This window comes from Hyla sarda, unplaced genomic scaffold (assembly GCF_029499605.1).
Source record: "Hyla sarda isolate aHylSar1 unplaced genomic scaffold, aHylSar1.hap1 scaffold_2765, whole genome shotgun sequence".
NCBI lineage: Eukaryota > Metazoa > Chordata > Amphibia > Anura > Hylidae > Hyla > Hyla sarda.
This window is the reverse complement of record NW_026609467.1, coordinates 16264-31399: the sequence shown is the minus strand read 5'-3', so window position 1 is coordinate 31399 and position 15136 is coordinate 16264. Positions and strand designations below refer to the sequence as shown.

The following is a 15136-nucleotide window of genomic DNA, read 5'->3' as shown; positions in this document are numbered from 1 at the left end:
CCCAGAAAAGAGGCGAAAAGGAGAAAAACGTAAAAAAACGTGAAAAAAAAGTAAGAGGAAGAGAAGGGAAAAAAAGGTGGAAATGGGTTTAAAAGTGATTTCGGCGGAGAAATATATATATATATATATATATATATATATATATATATATATATGCGCACACACACACATAGATATAAACGTATTCTCCGTTGAGATATTGCAGCCGCTGCTGTGTCCAGGCCCAGGAGCCTTAGCACTGTGCTGTGATGTCACTCAATACCACTGACATCACTAGGTGTAAACAACATCTCTCCTTTGCTGTGTATGTGACTATGGAGCTGTTTGGTGATGTCGTCTATTACGGCCTTCATAGAAGCAACAGGAGATTGTTGCATCCATCTTGAACCCTCAGAACTACAGTGCTATGATGTCACTCACTTCCACAGGCCTTGCAGAGTGTAAACAACAACAACCCAGCTTTGTTGTGTATGTAACCAAAGGGATTTGTGATGTCACCTAGAACCTTCACAGCAGCGACAGCTTTATGAGGAGCATCAGCACTGCTCTGCTGAGCAGAACCATCACCGCCATAGGTTGTCAAATAACCCGGATTTAACCCACACAGGTAAGTCCAATGGGGTGCAGGCATGTCCTCTATGCTTACAGCTTCCCGTGGGTGTTGGTTTGATACCGTTTGGGGACAGCCAAGGAGGCATCTGCAGGCAACAAAGGTAGGTGTGTGCTTGTGAGTGTGTTTCCTATGCAGATCCTAAGCCCAGTGTCACATGCAAGTAGGAGGAGTAAGAAGGGTTCCTGGCAAATCCGGGTTATGGATTGCATTTAAAAAGGCCCCGTGGGAGTGCAATGGGCCCCTGTCTTGCTGCTTAGCAATAATGGTATGGGTTTAGGTTCTGCTGTGTGTACTGGTGGTTGACTGCCCCCCAGCCCAGAGTGTGCATGGAAAATTGTCTGGCAGCCTCCCTGACAGCAAGCAGTGATAGTGCCCATGAAGGGGACCTTGTTGGGCCCGCCCCTTTCACGGTTATCGCTTCTCGGCCTTTTGGCTAAGATCAAGTGTAGTATCTGTTCTTATCAGTTTAATATCTGATACGTCCCCTATCTGGGGACCATATATTAAATGGATTTTTGAGAACGGGGGCCGATTTCGAAGCTTGCTTCCGTCGCCCTATGCATTGACCCGATATGGCAGTATCTTCGGGTACAGTGCACCACCCCCTTACAGGGTTAAAAAGAAAGATTCCTACTTTCATTGCTACCTGCTTGCTGGCTAGCCAGCTAGCCAGCCCTGTGGGCCTTGCTGCTGCTGCAGCCAAAAAACAAAAGGTGGTGCTGCTGCTGCTTCTTCTGCTGCTTCTGCTTCTGCTTGTGTCTGGCCCCTGTTGGAGCGTCCAGGCACAGGACTTCTGCTGCTGCTGACTAAATGGCCTCCTTAATTGGATCATTTGAGTAGCCAGCACACCTGTGCAGGTAGGGCATGACATGATAGGCAGCTGCCTTGATAGCGGGTGGGTGCTGAATGTTCCTAATTGACAAAATAAGATTAATGCTTATGAAGAAATATAAAATCTCATCCCTTCCCCAATATCGCGCCACACCCCTACCCCTTAATTCCCTGGTTGAACGTGATGGACATATGTCTTTTTTCGACCGTACTAACTATGTAACTATGTAACATAACATGGGGGGGGGGGTCTCCTGGCTGTTCACACAGGTGTGTCATTGCTGTACATTGACCATGCATTGCTTCTGTGGTATTGCAAAGGCAAAGACAAATGCTTCCAGCCATCCATTGCACTAATGGATTGGTCATCAGCTGGCTGTCTATGTCCCGCATCAATATAGACCAAAGTACAGAGGGTTAGGCTATGCTATTGTGCACCTACCTGATGCATCAGAAGGTGCGAGGCCCTTGCTAAATTCTGTGCACAGACTTTGAGATCTATGCTTTAGACTGTATCTAAACCTGCTCCAACATGGACTGACATTCTGGCCTACTTTCAGCCGATGCGACTTGTCTGTCGCTGAACAGTCGCTTTTTATGTATTCAGCACCTATGTATAATGTTGTAAAAATGCTCTAGAAGCTAAAGTCGCAGAAATGTCACACATATTTGGCCTGCAACTTTCTGTGCGACAAATTCAGACAGGAAAAATCAGTATAAATCCTTAGAAAATTATCCCCCAGTGTCTCCATCTGCTGGCGGTATTGAATAAGCATTGCTGCACTGATGGGGTATGCATTAGACGAAAAAAAAAGAAGAAAAAGAAGAATAATACGCCCAGAAAAGAGGCGAAAAGGAGAAAAACGTAAAAAAACGTGAAAAAAAAGTAAGAGGAAGAGAAGGGAAAAAAAGGTGGAAATGGGTTTAAAAGTGATTTCGGCGGAGAAATATATATATATATATATATATATATATATATATATATATATATATATATGCGCACACACACACATAGATATAAACGTATTCTCCGTTGAGATATTGCAGCCGCTGCTGTGTCCAGGCCCAGGAGCCTTAGCACTGTGCTGTGATGTCACTCAATACCACTGACATCACTAGGTGTAAACAACATCTCTCCTTTGCTGTGTATGTGACTATGGAGCTGTTTGGTGATGTCGTCTATTACGGCCTTCATAGAAGCAACAGGAGATTGTTGCATCCATCTTGAACCCTCAGAACTACAGTGCTATGATGTCACTCACTTCCACAGGCCTTGCAGAGTGTAAACAACAACAACCCAGCTTTGTTGTGTATGTAACCAAAGGGATTTGTGATGTCACCTAGAACCTTCACAGCAGCGACAGCTTTATGAGGAGCATCAGCACTGCTCTGCCTGAGCAGAACCATCACCGCCATAGGTTGTCAAATAACCCGGATTTAACCCACACAGGTAAGTCCAATGGGGTGCAGGCATGTCCTCTATGCTTACAGCTTCCCGTGGGTGTTGGTTTGATACCGTTTGGGGACAGCCAAGGAGGCATCTGCAGGCAACAAAGGTAGGTGTGTGCTTGTGAGTGTGTTTCCTATGCAGATCCTAAGCCCAGTGTCACATGCAAGTAGGAGGAGTAAGAAGGGTTCCTGGCAAATCCGGGTTATGGATTGCATTTAAAAAGGCCCCGTGGGAGTGCAATGGGCCCCTGTCTTGCTGCTTAGCAATAATGGTATGGGTTTAGGTTCTGCTGTGTGTACTGGTGGTTGACTGCCCCCCAGCCCAGAGTGTGCATGGAAAATTGTCTGGCAGCCTCCCTGACAGCAAGCAGTGATAGTGCCCATGAAGGGGACCTTGTTGGGCCCGCCCCTTTCACGGTTATCGCTTCTCGGCCTTTTGGCTAAGATCAAGTGTAGTATCTGTTCTTATCAGTTTAATATCTGATACGTCCCCTATCTGGGGACCATATATTAAATGGATTTTTGAGAACGGGGGGCCGATTTCGAAGCTTGCTTCCGTCGCCCTATGCATTGACCCGATATGGCAGTATCTTCGGGTACAGTGCACCACCCCCTTACAGGGTTTAAAAAGAAAGATTCCTACTTTCATTGCTACCTGCTTGCTGGCTAGCCAGCTAGCCAGCCCTGTGGGCCTTGCTGCTGCTGCAGCCAAAAAACAAAAGGTGGTGCTGCTGCTGCTTCTTCTGCTGCTTCTGCTTCTGCTTGTGTCTGGCCCCTGTTGGAGCGTCCAGGCACAGGACTTCTGCTGCTGCTGACTAAATGGCCTCCTTAATTGGATCATTTGAGTAGCCAGCACACCTGTGCAGGTAGGGCATGACATGATAGGCAGCTGCCTTGATAGCGGGTGGGTGCTGAATGTTCCTAATTGACAAAATAAGATTAATGCTTATGAAGAAATATAAAATCTCATCCCTTCCCCAATATCGCGCCACACCCCTACCCCTTAATTCCCTGGTTGAACGTGATGGACATATGTCTTTTTTCGACCGTACTAACTATGTAACTATGTAACATAACATGGGGGGGGGGTCTCCTGGCTGTTCACACAGGTGTGTCATTGCTGTACATTGACCATGCATTGCTTCTGTGGTATTGCAAAGGCAAAGACAAATGCTTCCAGCCATCCATTGCACTAATGGATTGGTCATCAGCTGGCTGTCTATGTCCCGCATCAATATAGACCAAAGTACAGAGGGTTAGGCTATGCTATTGTGCACCTACCTGATGCATCAGAAGGTGCGAGGCCCTTGCTAAATTCTGTGCACAGACTTTGAGATCTATGCTTTAGACTGTATCTAAACCTGCTCCAACATGGACTGACATTCTGGCCTACTTTCAGCCGATGCGACTTGTCTGTCGCTGAACAGTCGCTTTTTATGTATTCAGCACCTATGTATAATGTTGTAAAAATGCTCTAGAAGCTAAAGTCGCAGAAATGTCACACATATTTGGCCTGCAACTTTCTGTGCGACAAATTCAGACAGGAAAAATCAGTATAAATCCTTAGAAAATTATCCCCCAGTGTCTCCATCTGCTGGCGGTATTGAATAAGCATTGCTGCACTGATGGGGTATGCATTAGACGAAAAAAAAAGAAGAAAAAGAAGAATAATACGCCCAGAAAAGAGGCGAAAAGGAGAAAAACGTAAAAAAACGTGAAAAAAAAGTAAGAGGAAGAGAAGGGAAAAAAAGGTGGAAATGGGTTTAAAAGTGATTTCGGCGGAGAAATATATATATATATATATATATATATATATATATATATATATATATGCGCACACACACACATAGATATAAACGTATTCTCCGTTGAGATATTGCAGCCGCTGCTGTGTCCAGGCCCAGGAGCCTTAGCACTGTGCTGTGATGTCACTCAATACCACTGACATCACTAGGTGTAAACAACATCTCTCCTTTGCTGTGTATGTGACTATGGAGCTGTTTGGTGATGTCGTCTATTACGGCCTTCATAGAAGCAACAGGAGATTGTTGCATCCATCTTGAACCCTCAGAACTACAGTGCTATGATGTCACTCACTTCCACAGGCCTTGCAGAGTGTAAACAACAACAACCCAGCTTTGTTGTGTATGTAACCAAAGGGATTTGTGATGTCACCTAGAACCTTCACAGCAGCGACAGCTTTATGAGGAGCATCAGCACTGCTCTGCCTGAGCAGAACCATCACCGCCATAGGTTGTCAAATAACCCGGATTTAACCCACACAGGTAAGTCCAATGGGGTGCAGGCATGTCCTCTATGCTTACAGCTTCCCGTGGGTGTTGGTTTGATACCGTTTGGGGACAGCCAAGGAGGCATCTGCAGGCAACAAAGGTAGGTGTGTGCTTGTGAGTGTGTTTCCTATGCAGATCCTAAGCCCAGTGTCACATGCAAGTAGGAGGAGTAAGAAGGGTTCCTGGCAAATCCGGGTTATGGATTGCATTTAAAAAGGCCCCGTGGGAGTGCAATGGGCCCCTGTCTTGCTGCTTAGCAATAATGGTATGGGTTTAGGTTCTGCTGTGTGTACTGGTGGTTGACTGCCCCCCAGCCCAGAGTGTGCATGGAAAATTGTCTGGCAGCCTCCCTGACAGCAAGCAGTGATAGTGCCCATGAAGGGGACCTTGTTGGGCCCGCCCCTTTCACGGTTATCGCTTCTCGGCCTTTTGGCTAAGATCAAGTGTAGTATCTGTTCTTATCAGTTTAATATCTGATACGTCCCCTATCTGGGGACCATATATTAAATGGATTTTTGAGAACGGGGGCCGATTTCGAAGCTTGCTTCCGTCGCCCTATGCATTGACCCGATATGGCAGTATCTTCGGGTACAGTGCACCACCCCCTTACAGGGTTAAAAAGAAAGATTCCTACTTTCATTGCTACCTGCTTGCTGGCTAGCCAGCTAGCCAGCCCTGTGGGCCTTGCTGCTGCTGCAGCCAAAAAACAAAAGGTGGTGCTGCTGCTGCTTCTTCTGCTGCTTCTGCTTCTGCTTGTGTCTGGCCCCTGTTGGAGCGTCCAGGCACAGGACTTCTGCTGCTGCTGACTAAATGGCCTCCTTAATTGGATCATTTGAGTAGCCAGCACACCTGTGCAGGTAGGGCATGACATGATAGGCAGCTGCCTTGATAGCGGGTGGGTGCTGAATGTTCCTAATTGACAAAATAAGATTAATGCTTATGAAGAAATATAAAATCTCATCCCTTCCCCAATATCGCGCCACACCCCTACCCCTTAATTCCCTGGTTGAACGTGATGGACATATGTCTTTTTTCGACCGTACTAACTATGTAACTATGTAACATAACATGGGGGGGGGGTCTCCTGGCTGTTCACACAGGTGTGTCATTGCTGTACATTGACCATGCATTGCTTCTGTGGTATTGCAAAGGCAAAGACAAATGCTTCCAGCCATCCATTGCACTAATGGATTGGTCATCAGCTGGCTGTCTATGTCCCGCATCAATATAGACCAAAGTACAGAGGGTTAGGCTATGCTATTGTGCACCTACCTGATGCATCAGAAGGTGCGAGGCCCTTGCTAAATTCTGTGCACAGACTTTGAGATCTATGCTTTAGACTGTATCTAAACCTGCTCCAACATGGACTGACATTCTGGCCTACTTTCAGCCGATGCGACTTGTCTGTCGCTGAACAGTCGCTTTTTATGTATTCAGCACCTATGTATAATGTTGTAAAAATGCTCTAGAAGCTAAAGTCGCAGAAATGTCACACATATTTGGCCTGCAACTTTCTGTGCGACAAATTCAGACAGGAAAAATCAGTATAAATCCTTAGAAAATTATCCCCCAGTGTCTCCATCTGCTGGCGGTATTGAATAAGCATTGCTGCACTGATGGGGTATGCATTAGACGAAAAAAAAGAAGAAAAAAGAAGAATAATACGCCCAGAAAAGAGGCGAAAAGGAGAAAAACGTAAAAAAACGTGAAAAAAAAGTAAGAGGAAGAGAAGGGAAAAAAAGGTGGAAATGGGTTTAAAAGTGATTTCGGCGGAGAAATATATATATATATATATATATATATATATATATATATGCGCACACACACACATAGATATAAACGTATTCTCCGTTGAGATATTGCAGCCGCTGCTGTGTCCAGGCCCAGGAGCCTTAGCACTGTGCTGTGATGTCACTCAATACCACTGACATCACTAGGTGTAAACAACATCTCTCCTTTGCTGTGTATGTGACTATGGAGCTGTTTGGTGATGTCGTCTATTACGGCCTTCATAGAAGCAACAGGAGATTGTTGCATCCATCTTGAACCCTCAGAACTACAGTGCTATGATGTCACTCACTTCCACAGGCCTTGCAGAGTGTAAACAACAACAACCCAGCTTTGTTGTGTATGTAACCAAAGGGATTTGTGATGTCACCTAGAACCTTCACAGCAGCGACAGCTTTATGAGGAGCATCAGCACTGCTCTGCCTGAGCAGAACCATCACCGCCATAGGTTGTCAAATAACCCGGATTTAACCCACACAGGTAAGTCCAATGGGGTGCAGGCATGTCCTCTATGCTTACAGCTTCCCGTGGGTGTTGGTTTGATACCGTTTGGGGACAGCCAAGGAGGCATCTGCAGGCAACAAAGGTAGGTGTGTGCTTGTGAGTGTGTTTCCTATGCAGATCCTAAGCCCAGTGTCACATGCAAGTAGGAGGAGTAAGAAGGGTTCCTGGCAAATCCGGGTTATGGATTGCATTTAAAAAGGCCCCGTGGGAGTGCAATGGGCCCCTGTCTTGCTGCTTAGCAATAATGGTATGGGTTTAGGTTCTGCTGTGTGTACTGGTGGTTGACTGCCCCCCAGCCCAGAGTGTGCATGGAAAATTGTCTGGCAGCCTCCCTGACAGCAAGCAGTGATAGTGCCCATGAAGGGGACCTTGTTGGGCCCGCCCCTTTCACGGTTATCGCTTCTCGGCCTTTTGGCTAAGATCAAGTGTAGTATCTGTTCTTATCAGTTTAATATCTGATACGTCCCCTATCTGGGGACCATATATTAAATGGATTTTTGAGAACGGGGGCCGATTTCGAAGCTTGCTTCCGTCGCCCTATGCATTGACCCGATATGGCAGTATCTTCGGGTACAGTGCACCACCCCCTTACAGGGTTAAAAAGAAAGATTCCTACTTTCATTGCTACCTGCTTGCTGGCTAGCCAGCTAGCCAGCCCTGTGGGCCTTGCTGCTGCTGCAGCCAAAAAACAAAAGGTGGTGCTGCTGCTGCTTCTTCTGCTGCTTCTGCTTCTGCTTGTGTCTGGCCCCTGTTGGAGCGTCCAGGCACAGGACTTCTGCTGCTGCTGACTAAATGGCCTCCTTAATTGGATCATTTGAGTAGCCAGCACACCTGTGCAGGTAGGGCATGACATGATAGGCAGCTGCCTTGATAGCGGGTGGGTGCTGAATGTTCCTAATTGACAAAATAAGATTAATGCTTATGAAGAAATATAAAATCTCATCCCTTCCCCAATATCGCGCCACACCCCTACCCCTTAATTCCCTGGTTGAACGTGATGGACATATGTCTTTTTTCGACCGTACTAACTATGTAACTATGTAACATAACATGGGGGGGGGGTCTCCTGGCTGTTCACACAGGTGTGTCATTGCTGTACATTGACCATGCATTGCTTCTGTGGTATTGCAAAGGCAAAGACAAATGCTTCCAGCCATCCATTGCACTAATGGATTGGTCATCAGCTGGCTGTCTATGTCCCGCATCAATATAGACCAAAGTACAGAGGGTTAGGCTATGCTATTGTGCACCTACCTGATGCATCAGAAGGTGCGAGGCCCTTGCTAAATTCTGTGCACAGACTTTGAGATCTATGCTTTAGACTGTATCTAAACCTGCTCCAACATGGACTGACATTCTGGCCTACTTTCAGCCGATGCGACTTGTCTGTCGCTGAACAGTCGCTTTTTATGTATTCAGCACCTATGTATAATGTTGTAAAAATGCTCTAGAAGCTAAAGTCGCAGAAATGTCACACATATTTGGCCTGCAACTTTCTGTGCGACAAATTCAGACAGGAAAAATCAGTATAAATCCTTAGAAAATTATCCCCCAGTGTCTCCATCTGCTGGCGGTATTGAATAAGCATTGCTGCACTGATGGGGTATGCATTAGACGAAAAAAAAGAAGAAAAAGAAGAATAATACGCCCAGAAAAGAGGCGAAAAGGAGAAAAACGTAAAAAAACGTGAAAAAAAAGTAAGAGGAAGAGAAGGGAAAAAAAGGTGGAAATGGGTTTAAAAGTGATTTCGGCGGAGAAATATATATATATATATATATATATATATATATATATATATATATATATATATGCGCACACACACACATAGATATAAACGTATTCTCCGTTGAGATATTGCAGCCGCTGCTGTGTCCAGGCCCAGGAGCCTTAGCACTGTGCTGTGATGTCACTCAATACCACTGACATCACTAGGTGTAAACAACATCTCTCCTTTGCTGTGTATGTGACTATGGAGCTGTTTGGTGATGTCGTCTATTACGGCCTTCATAGAAGCAACAGGAGATTGTTGCATCCATCTTGAACCCTCAGAACTACAGTGCTATGATGTCACTCACTTCCACAGGCCTTGCAGAGTGTAAACAACAACAACCCAGCTTTGTTGTGTATGTAACCAAAGGGATTTGTGATGTCACCTAGAACCTTCACAGCAGCGACAGCTTTATGAGGAGCATCAGCACTGCTCTGCCTGAGCAGAACCATCACCGCCATAGGTTGTCAAATAACCCGGATTTAACCCACACAGGTAAGTCCAATGGGGTGCAGGCATGTCCTCTATGCTTACAGCTTCCCGTGGGTGTTGGTTTGATACCGTTTGGGGACAGCCAAGGAGGCATCTGCAGGCAACAAAGGTAGGTGTGTGCTTGTGAGTGTGTTTCCTATGCAGATCCTAAGCCCAGTGTCACATGCAAGTAGGAGGAGTAAGAAGGGTTCCTGGCAAATCCGGGTTATGGATTGCATTTAAAAAGGCCCCGTGGGAGTGCAATGGGCCCCTGTCTTGCTGCTTAGCAATAATGGTATGGGTTTAGGTTCTGCTGTGTGTACTGGTGGTTGACTGCCCCCCAGCCCAGAGTGTGCATGGAAAATTGTCTGGCAGCCTCCCTGACAGCAAGCAGTGATAGTGCCCATGAAGGGGACCTTGTTGGGCCCGCCCCTTTCACGGTTATCGCTTCTCGGCCTTTTGGCTAAGATCAAGTGTAGTATCTGTTCTTATCAGTTTAATATCTGATACGTCCCCTATCTGGGGACCATATATTAAATGGATTTTTGAGAACGGGGGCCGATTTCGAAGCTTGCTTCCGTCGCCCTATGCATTGACCCGATATGGCAGTATCTTCGGGTACAGTGCACCACCCCCTTACAGGGTTAAAAAGAAAGATTCCTACTTTCATTGCTACCTGCTTGCTGGCTAGCCAGCTAGCCAGCCCTGTGGGCCTTGCTGCTGCTGCAGCCAAAAAACAAAAGGTGGTGCTGCTGCTGCTTCTTCTGCTGCTTCTGCTTCTGCTTGTGTCTGGCCCCTGTTGGAGCGTCCAGGCACAGGACTTCTGCTGCTGCTGACTAAATGGCCTCCTTAATTGGATCATTTGAGTAGCCAGCACACCTGTGCAGGTAGGGCATGACATGATAGGCAGCTGCCTTGATAGCGGGTGGGTGCTGAATGTTCCTAATTGACAAAATAAGATTAATGCTTATGAAGAAATATAAAATCTCATCCCTTCCCCAATATCGCGCCACACCCCTACCCCTTAATTCCCTGGTTGAACGTGATGGACATATGTCTTTTTTCGACCGTACTAACTATGTAACTATGTAACATAACATGGGGGGGGGTCTCCTGGCTGTTCACACAGGTGTGTCATTGCTGTACATTGACCATGCATTGCTTCTGTGGTATTGCAAAGGCAAAGACAAATGCTTCCAGCCATCCATTGCACTAATGGATTGGTCATCAGCTGGCTGTCTATGTCCCGCATCAATATAGACCAAAGTACAGAGGGTTAGGCTATGCTATTGTGCACCTACCTGATGCATCAGAAGGTGCGAGGCCCTTGCTAAATTCTGTGCACAGACTTTGAGATCTATGCTTTAGACTGTATCTAAACCTGCTCCAACATGGACTGACATTCTGGCCTACTTTCAGCCGATGCGACTTGTCTGTCGCTGAACAGTCGCTTTTTATGTATTCAGCACCTATGTATAATGTTGTAAAAATGCTCTAGAAGCTAAAGTCGCAGAAATGTCACACATATTTGGCCTGCAACTTTCTGTGCGACAAATTCAGACAGGAAAAATCAGTATAAATCCTTAGAAAATTATCCCCCAGTGTCTCCATCTGCTGGCGGTATTGAATAAGCATTGCTGCACTGATGGGGTATGCATTAGACGAAAAAAAAGAAGAAAAAGAAGAATAATACGCCCAGAAAAGAGGCGAAAAGGAGAAAAACGTAAAAAAACGTGAAAAAAAAGTAAGAGGAAGAGAAGGGAAAAAAAGGTGGAAATGGGTTTAAAAGTGATTTCGGCGGAGAAATATATATATATATATATATATATATATATATATATATATATATATGCGCACACACACACATAGATATAAACGTATTCTCCGTTGAGATATTGCAGCCGCTGCTGTGTCCAGGCCCAGGAGCCTTAGCACTGTGCTGTGATGTCACTCAATACCACTGACATCACTAGGTGTAAACAACATCTCTCCTTTGCTGTGTATGTGACTATGGAGCTGTTTGGTGATGTCGTCTATTACGGCCTTCATAGAAGCAACAGGAGATTGTTGCATCCATCTTGAACCCTCAGAACTACAGTGCTATGATGTCACTCACTTCCACAGGCCTTGCAGAGTGTAAACAACAACAACCCAGCTTTGTTGTGTATGTAACCAAAGGGATTTGTGATGTCACCTAGAACCTTCACAGCAGCGACAGCTTTATGAGGAGCATCAGCACTGCTCTGCCTGAGCAGAACCATCACCGCCATAGGTTGTCAAATAACCCGGATTTAACCCACACAGGTAAGTCCAATGGGGTGCAGGCATGTCCTCTATGCTTACAGCTTCCCGTGGGTGTTTGTTTGATACCGTTTGGGGACAGCCAAGGAGGCATCTGCAGGCAACAAAGGTAGGTGTGTGCTTGTGAGTGTGTTTCCTATGCAGATCCTAAGCCCAGTGTCACATGCAAGTAGGAGGAGTAAGAAGGGTTCCTGGCAAATCCGGGTTATGGATTGCATTTAAAAAGGCCCCGTGGGAGTGCAATGGGCCCCTGTCTTGCTGCTTAGCAATAATGGTATGGGTTTAGGTTCTGCTGTGTGTACTGGTGGTTGACTGCCCCCCAGCCCAGAGTGTGCATGGAAAATTGTCTGGCAGCCTCCCTGACAGCAAGCAGTGATAGTGCCCATGAAGGGGACCTTGTTGGGCCCGCCCCTTTCACGGTTATCGCTTCTCGGCCTTTTGGCTAAGATCAAGTGTAGTATCTGTTCTTATCAGTTTAATATCTGATACGTCCCCTATCTGGGGACCATATATTAAATGGATTTTTGAGAACGGGGGCCGATTTCGAAGCTTGCTTCCGTCGCCCTATGCATTGACCCGATATGGCAGTATCTTCGGGTACAGTGCACCACCCCCTTACAGGGTTAAAAAGAAAGATTCCTACTTTCATTGCTACCTGCTTGCTGGCTAGCCAGCTAGCCAGCCCTGTGGGCCTTGCTGCTGCTGCAGCCAAAAAACAAAAGGTGGTGCTGCTGCTGCTTCTTCTGCTGCTTCTGCTTCTGCTTGTGTCTGGCCCCTGTTGGAGCGTCCAGGCACAGGACTTCTGCTGCTGCTGACTAAATGGCCTCCTTAATTGGATCATTTGAGTAGCCAGCACACCTGTGCAGGTAGGGCATGACATGATAGGCAGCTGCCTTGATAGCGGGTGGGTGCTGAATGTTCCTAATTGACAAAATAAGATTAATGCTTATGAAGAAATATAAAATCTCATCCCTTCCCCAATATCGCGCCACACCCCTACCCCTTAATTCCCTGGTTGAACGTGATGGACATATGTCTTTTTTCGACCGTACTAACTATGTAACTATGTAACATAACATGGGGGGGGGGTCTCCTGGCTGTTCACACAGGTGTGTCATTGCTGTACATTGACCATGCATTGCTTCTGTGGTATTGCAAAGGCAAAGACAAATGCTTCCAGCCATCCATTGCACTAATGGATTGGTCATCAGCTGGCTGTCTATGTCCCGCATCAATATAGACCAAAGTACAGAGGGTTAGGCTATGCTATTGTGCACCTACCTGATGCATCAGAAGGTGCGAGGCCCTTGCTAAATTCTGTGCACAGACTTTGAGATCTATGCTTTAGACTGTATCTAAACCTGCTCCAACATGGACTGACATTCTGGCCTACTTTCAGCCGATGCGACTTGTCTGTCGCTGAACAGTCGCTTTTTATGTATTCAGCACCTATGTATAATGTTGTAAAAATGCTCTAGAAGCTAAAGTCGCAGAAATGTCACACATATTTGGCCTGCAACTTTCTGTGCGACAAATTCAGACAGGAAAAATCAGTATAAATCCTTAGAAAATTATCCCCCAGTGTCTCCATCTGCTGGCGGTATTGAATAAGCATTGCTGCACTGATGGGGTATGCATTAGACGAAAAAAAAGAAGAAAAAGAAGAATAATACGCCCAGAAAAGAGGCGAAAAGGAGAAAAACGTAAAAAAACGTGAAAAAAAAGTAAGAGGAAGAGAAGGGAAAAAAAGGTGGAAATGGGTTTAAAAGTGATTTCGGCGGAGAAATATATATATATATATATATATATATATATATATGCGCACACACACACATAGATATAAACGTATTCTCCGTTGAGATATTGCAGCCGCTGCTGTGTCCAGGCCCAGGAGCCTTAGCACTGTGCTGTGATGTCACTCAATACCACTGACATCACTAGGTGTAAACAACATCTCTCCTTTGCTGTGTATGTGACTATGGAGCTGTTTGGTGATGTCGTCTATTACGGCCTTCATAGAAGCAACATGAGATTGTTGCATCCATCTTGAACCCTCAGAACTACAGTGCTATGATGTCACTCACTTCCACAGGCCTTGCAGAGTGTAAACAACAACAACCCAGCTTTGTTGTGTATGTAACCAAAGGGATTTGTGATGTCACCTAGAACCTTCACAGCAGCGACAGCTTTATGAGGAGCATCAGCACTGCTCTGCCTGAGCAGAACCATCACCGCCATAGGTTGTCAAATAACCCGGATTTAACCCACACAGGTAAGTCCAATGGGGTGCAGGCATGTCCTCTATGCTTACAGCTTCCCGTGGGTGTTGGTTTGATACCGTTTGGGGACAGCCAAGGAGGCATCTGCAGGCAACAAAGGTAGGTGTGTGCTTGTGAGTGTGTTTCCTATGCAGATCCTAAGCCCAGTGTCACATGCAAGTAGGAGGAGTAAGAAGGGTTCCTGGCAAATCCGGGTTATGGATTGCATTTAAAAAGGCCCCGTGGGAGTGCAATGGGCCCCTGTCTTGCTGCTTAGCAATAATGGTATGGGTTTAGGTTCTGCTGTGTGTACTGGTGGTTGACTGCCCCCCAGCCCAGAGTGTGCATGGAAAATTGTCTGGCAGCCTCCCTGACAGCAAGCAGTGATAGTGCCCATGAAGGGGACCTTGTTGGGCCCGCCCCTTTCACGGTTATCGCTTCTCGGCCTTTTGGCTAAGATCAAGTGTAGTATCTGTTCTTATCAGTTTAATATCTGATACGTCCCCTATCTGGGGACCATATATTAAATGGATTTTTGAGAACGGGGGCCGATTTCGAAGCTTGCTTCCGTCGCCCTATGCATTGACCCGATATGGCAGTATCTTCGGGTACAGTGCACCACCCCCTTACAGGGTTAAAAAGAAAGATTCCTACTTTCATTGCTACCTGCTTGCTGGCTAGCCAGCTAGCCAGCCCTGTGGGCCTTGCTGCTGCTGCAGCCAAAAAACAAAAGGTGGTGCTGCTGCTGCTTCTTCTGCTGCTTCTGCTTCTGCTTGTGTCTGGCCCCTGTTGGAGCGTCCAGGCACAGGACTTCTGCTGCTGCTGACTAAATGGCCTCCTTAATTGGATCATTTGAGTAGCC

At 46.2% G+C, this 15136-nt stretch overlaps 7 non-coding genes across 7 annotated transcripts; all 7 read left to right on the top strand.

The window, feature by feature from the left end:
• Positions 1-1026: 1026 nt before the first annotated feature.
• Positions 1027-1217, top strand: LOC130325864 (U2 spliceosomal RNA). Its single transcript, XR_008870596.1, has one exon. It is a non-coding gene; the product is annotated as a U2 spliceosomal RNA (small nuclear RNA).
• Positions 1218-3313: 2096 nt separating this feature from the next.
• LOC130325867 (U2 spliceosomal RNA) lies at positions 3314-3505 on the top strand. Its single transcript, XR_008870599.1, has one exon. It is a non-coding gene; the product is annotated as a U2 spliceosomal RNA (small nuclear RNA).
• A 2092-nt stretch (positions 3506-5597) lies between these two features.
• Positions 5598-5788, top strand: LOC130325863 (U2 spliceosomal RNA). Its single transcript, XR_008870595.1, has one exon. It is a non-coding gene; the product is annotated as a U2 spliceosomal RNA (small nuclear RNA).
• Positions 5789-7871: 2083 nt separating this feature from the next.
• LOC130325862 (U2 spliceosomal RNA) lies at positions 7872-8062 on the top strand. Its single transcript, XR_008870594.1, has one exon. It is a non-coding gene; the product is annotated as a U2 spliceosomal RNA (small nuclear RNA).
• Positions 8063-10158: 2096 nt separating this feature from the next.
• On the top strand, positions 10159-10349 carry LOC130325861 (U2 spliceosomal RNA). The gene has a single exon (XR_008870593.1). It is a non-coding gene; the product is annotated as a U2 spliceosomal RNA (small nuclear RNA).
• A 2089-nt stretch (positions 10350-12438) lies between these two features.
• LOC130325860 (U2 spliceosomal RNA) lies at positions 12439-12629 on the top strand. Its single transcript, XR_008870592.1, has one exon. It is a non-coding gene; the product is annotated as a U2 spliceosomal RNA (small nuclear RNA).
• A 2078-nt stretch (positions 12630-14707) lies between these two features.
• Positions 14708-14898, top strand: LOC130325873 (U2 spliceosomal RNA). Its single transcript, XR_008870604.1, has one exon. It is a non-coding gene; the product is annotated as a U2 spliceosomal RNA (small nuclear RNA).
• The last annotated feature ends 238 nt before the right edge of the window (positions 14899-15136 follow it).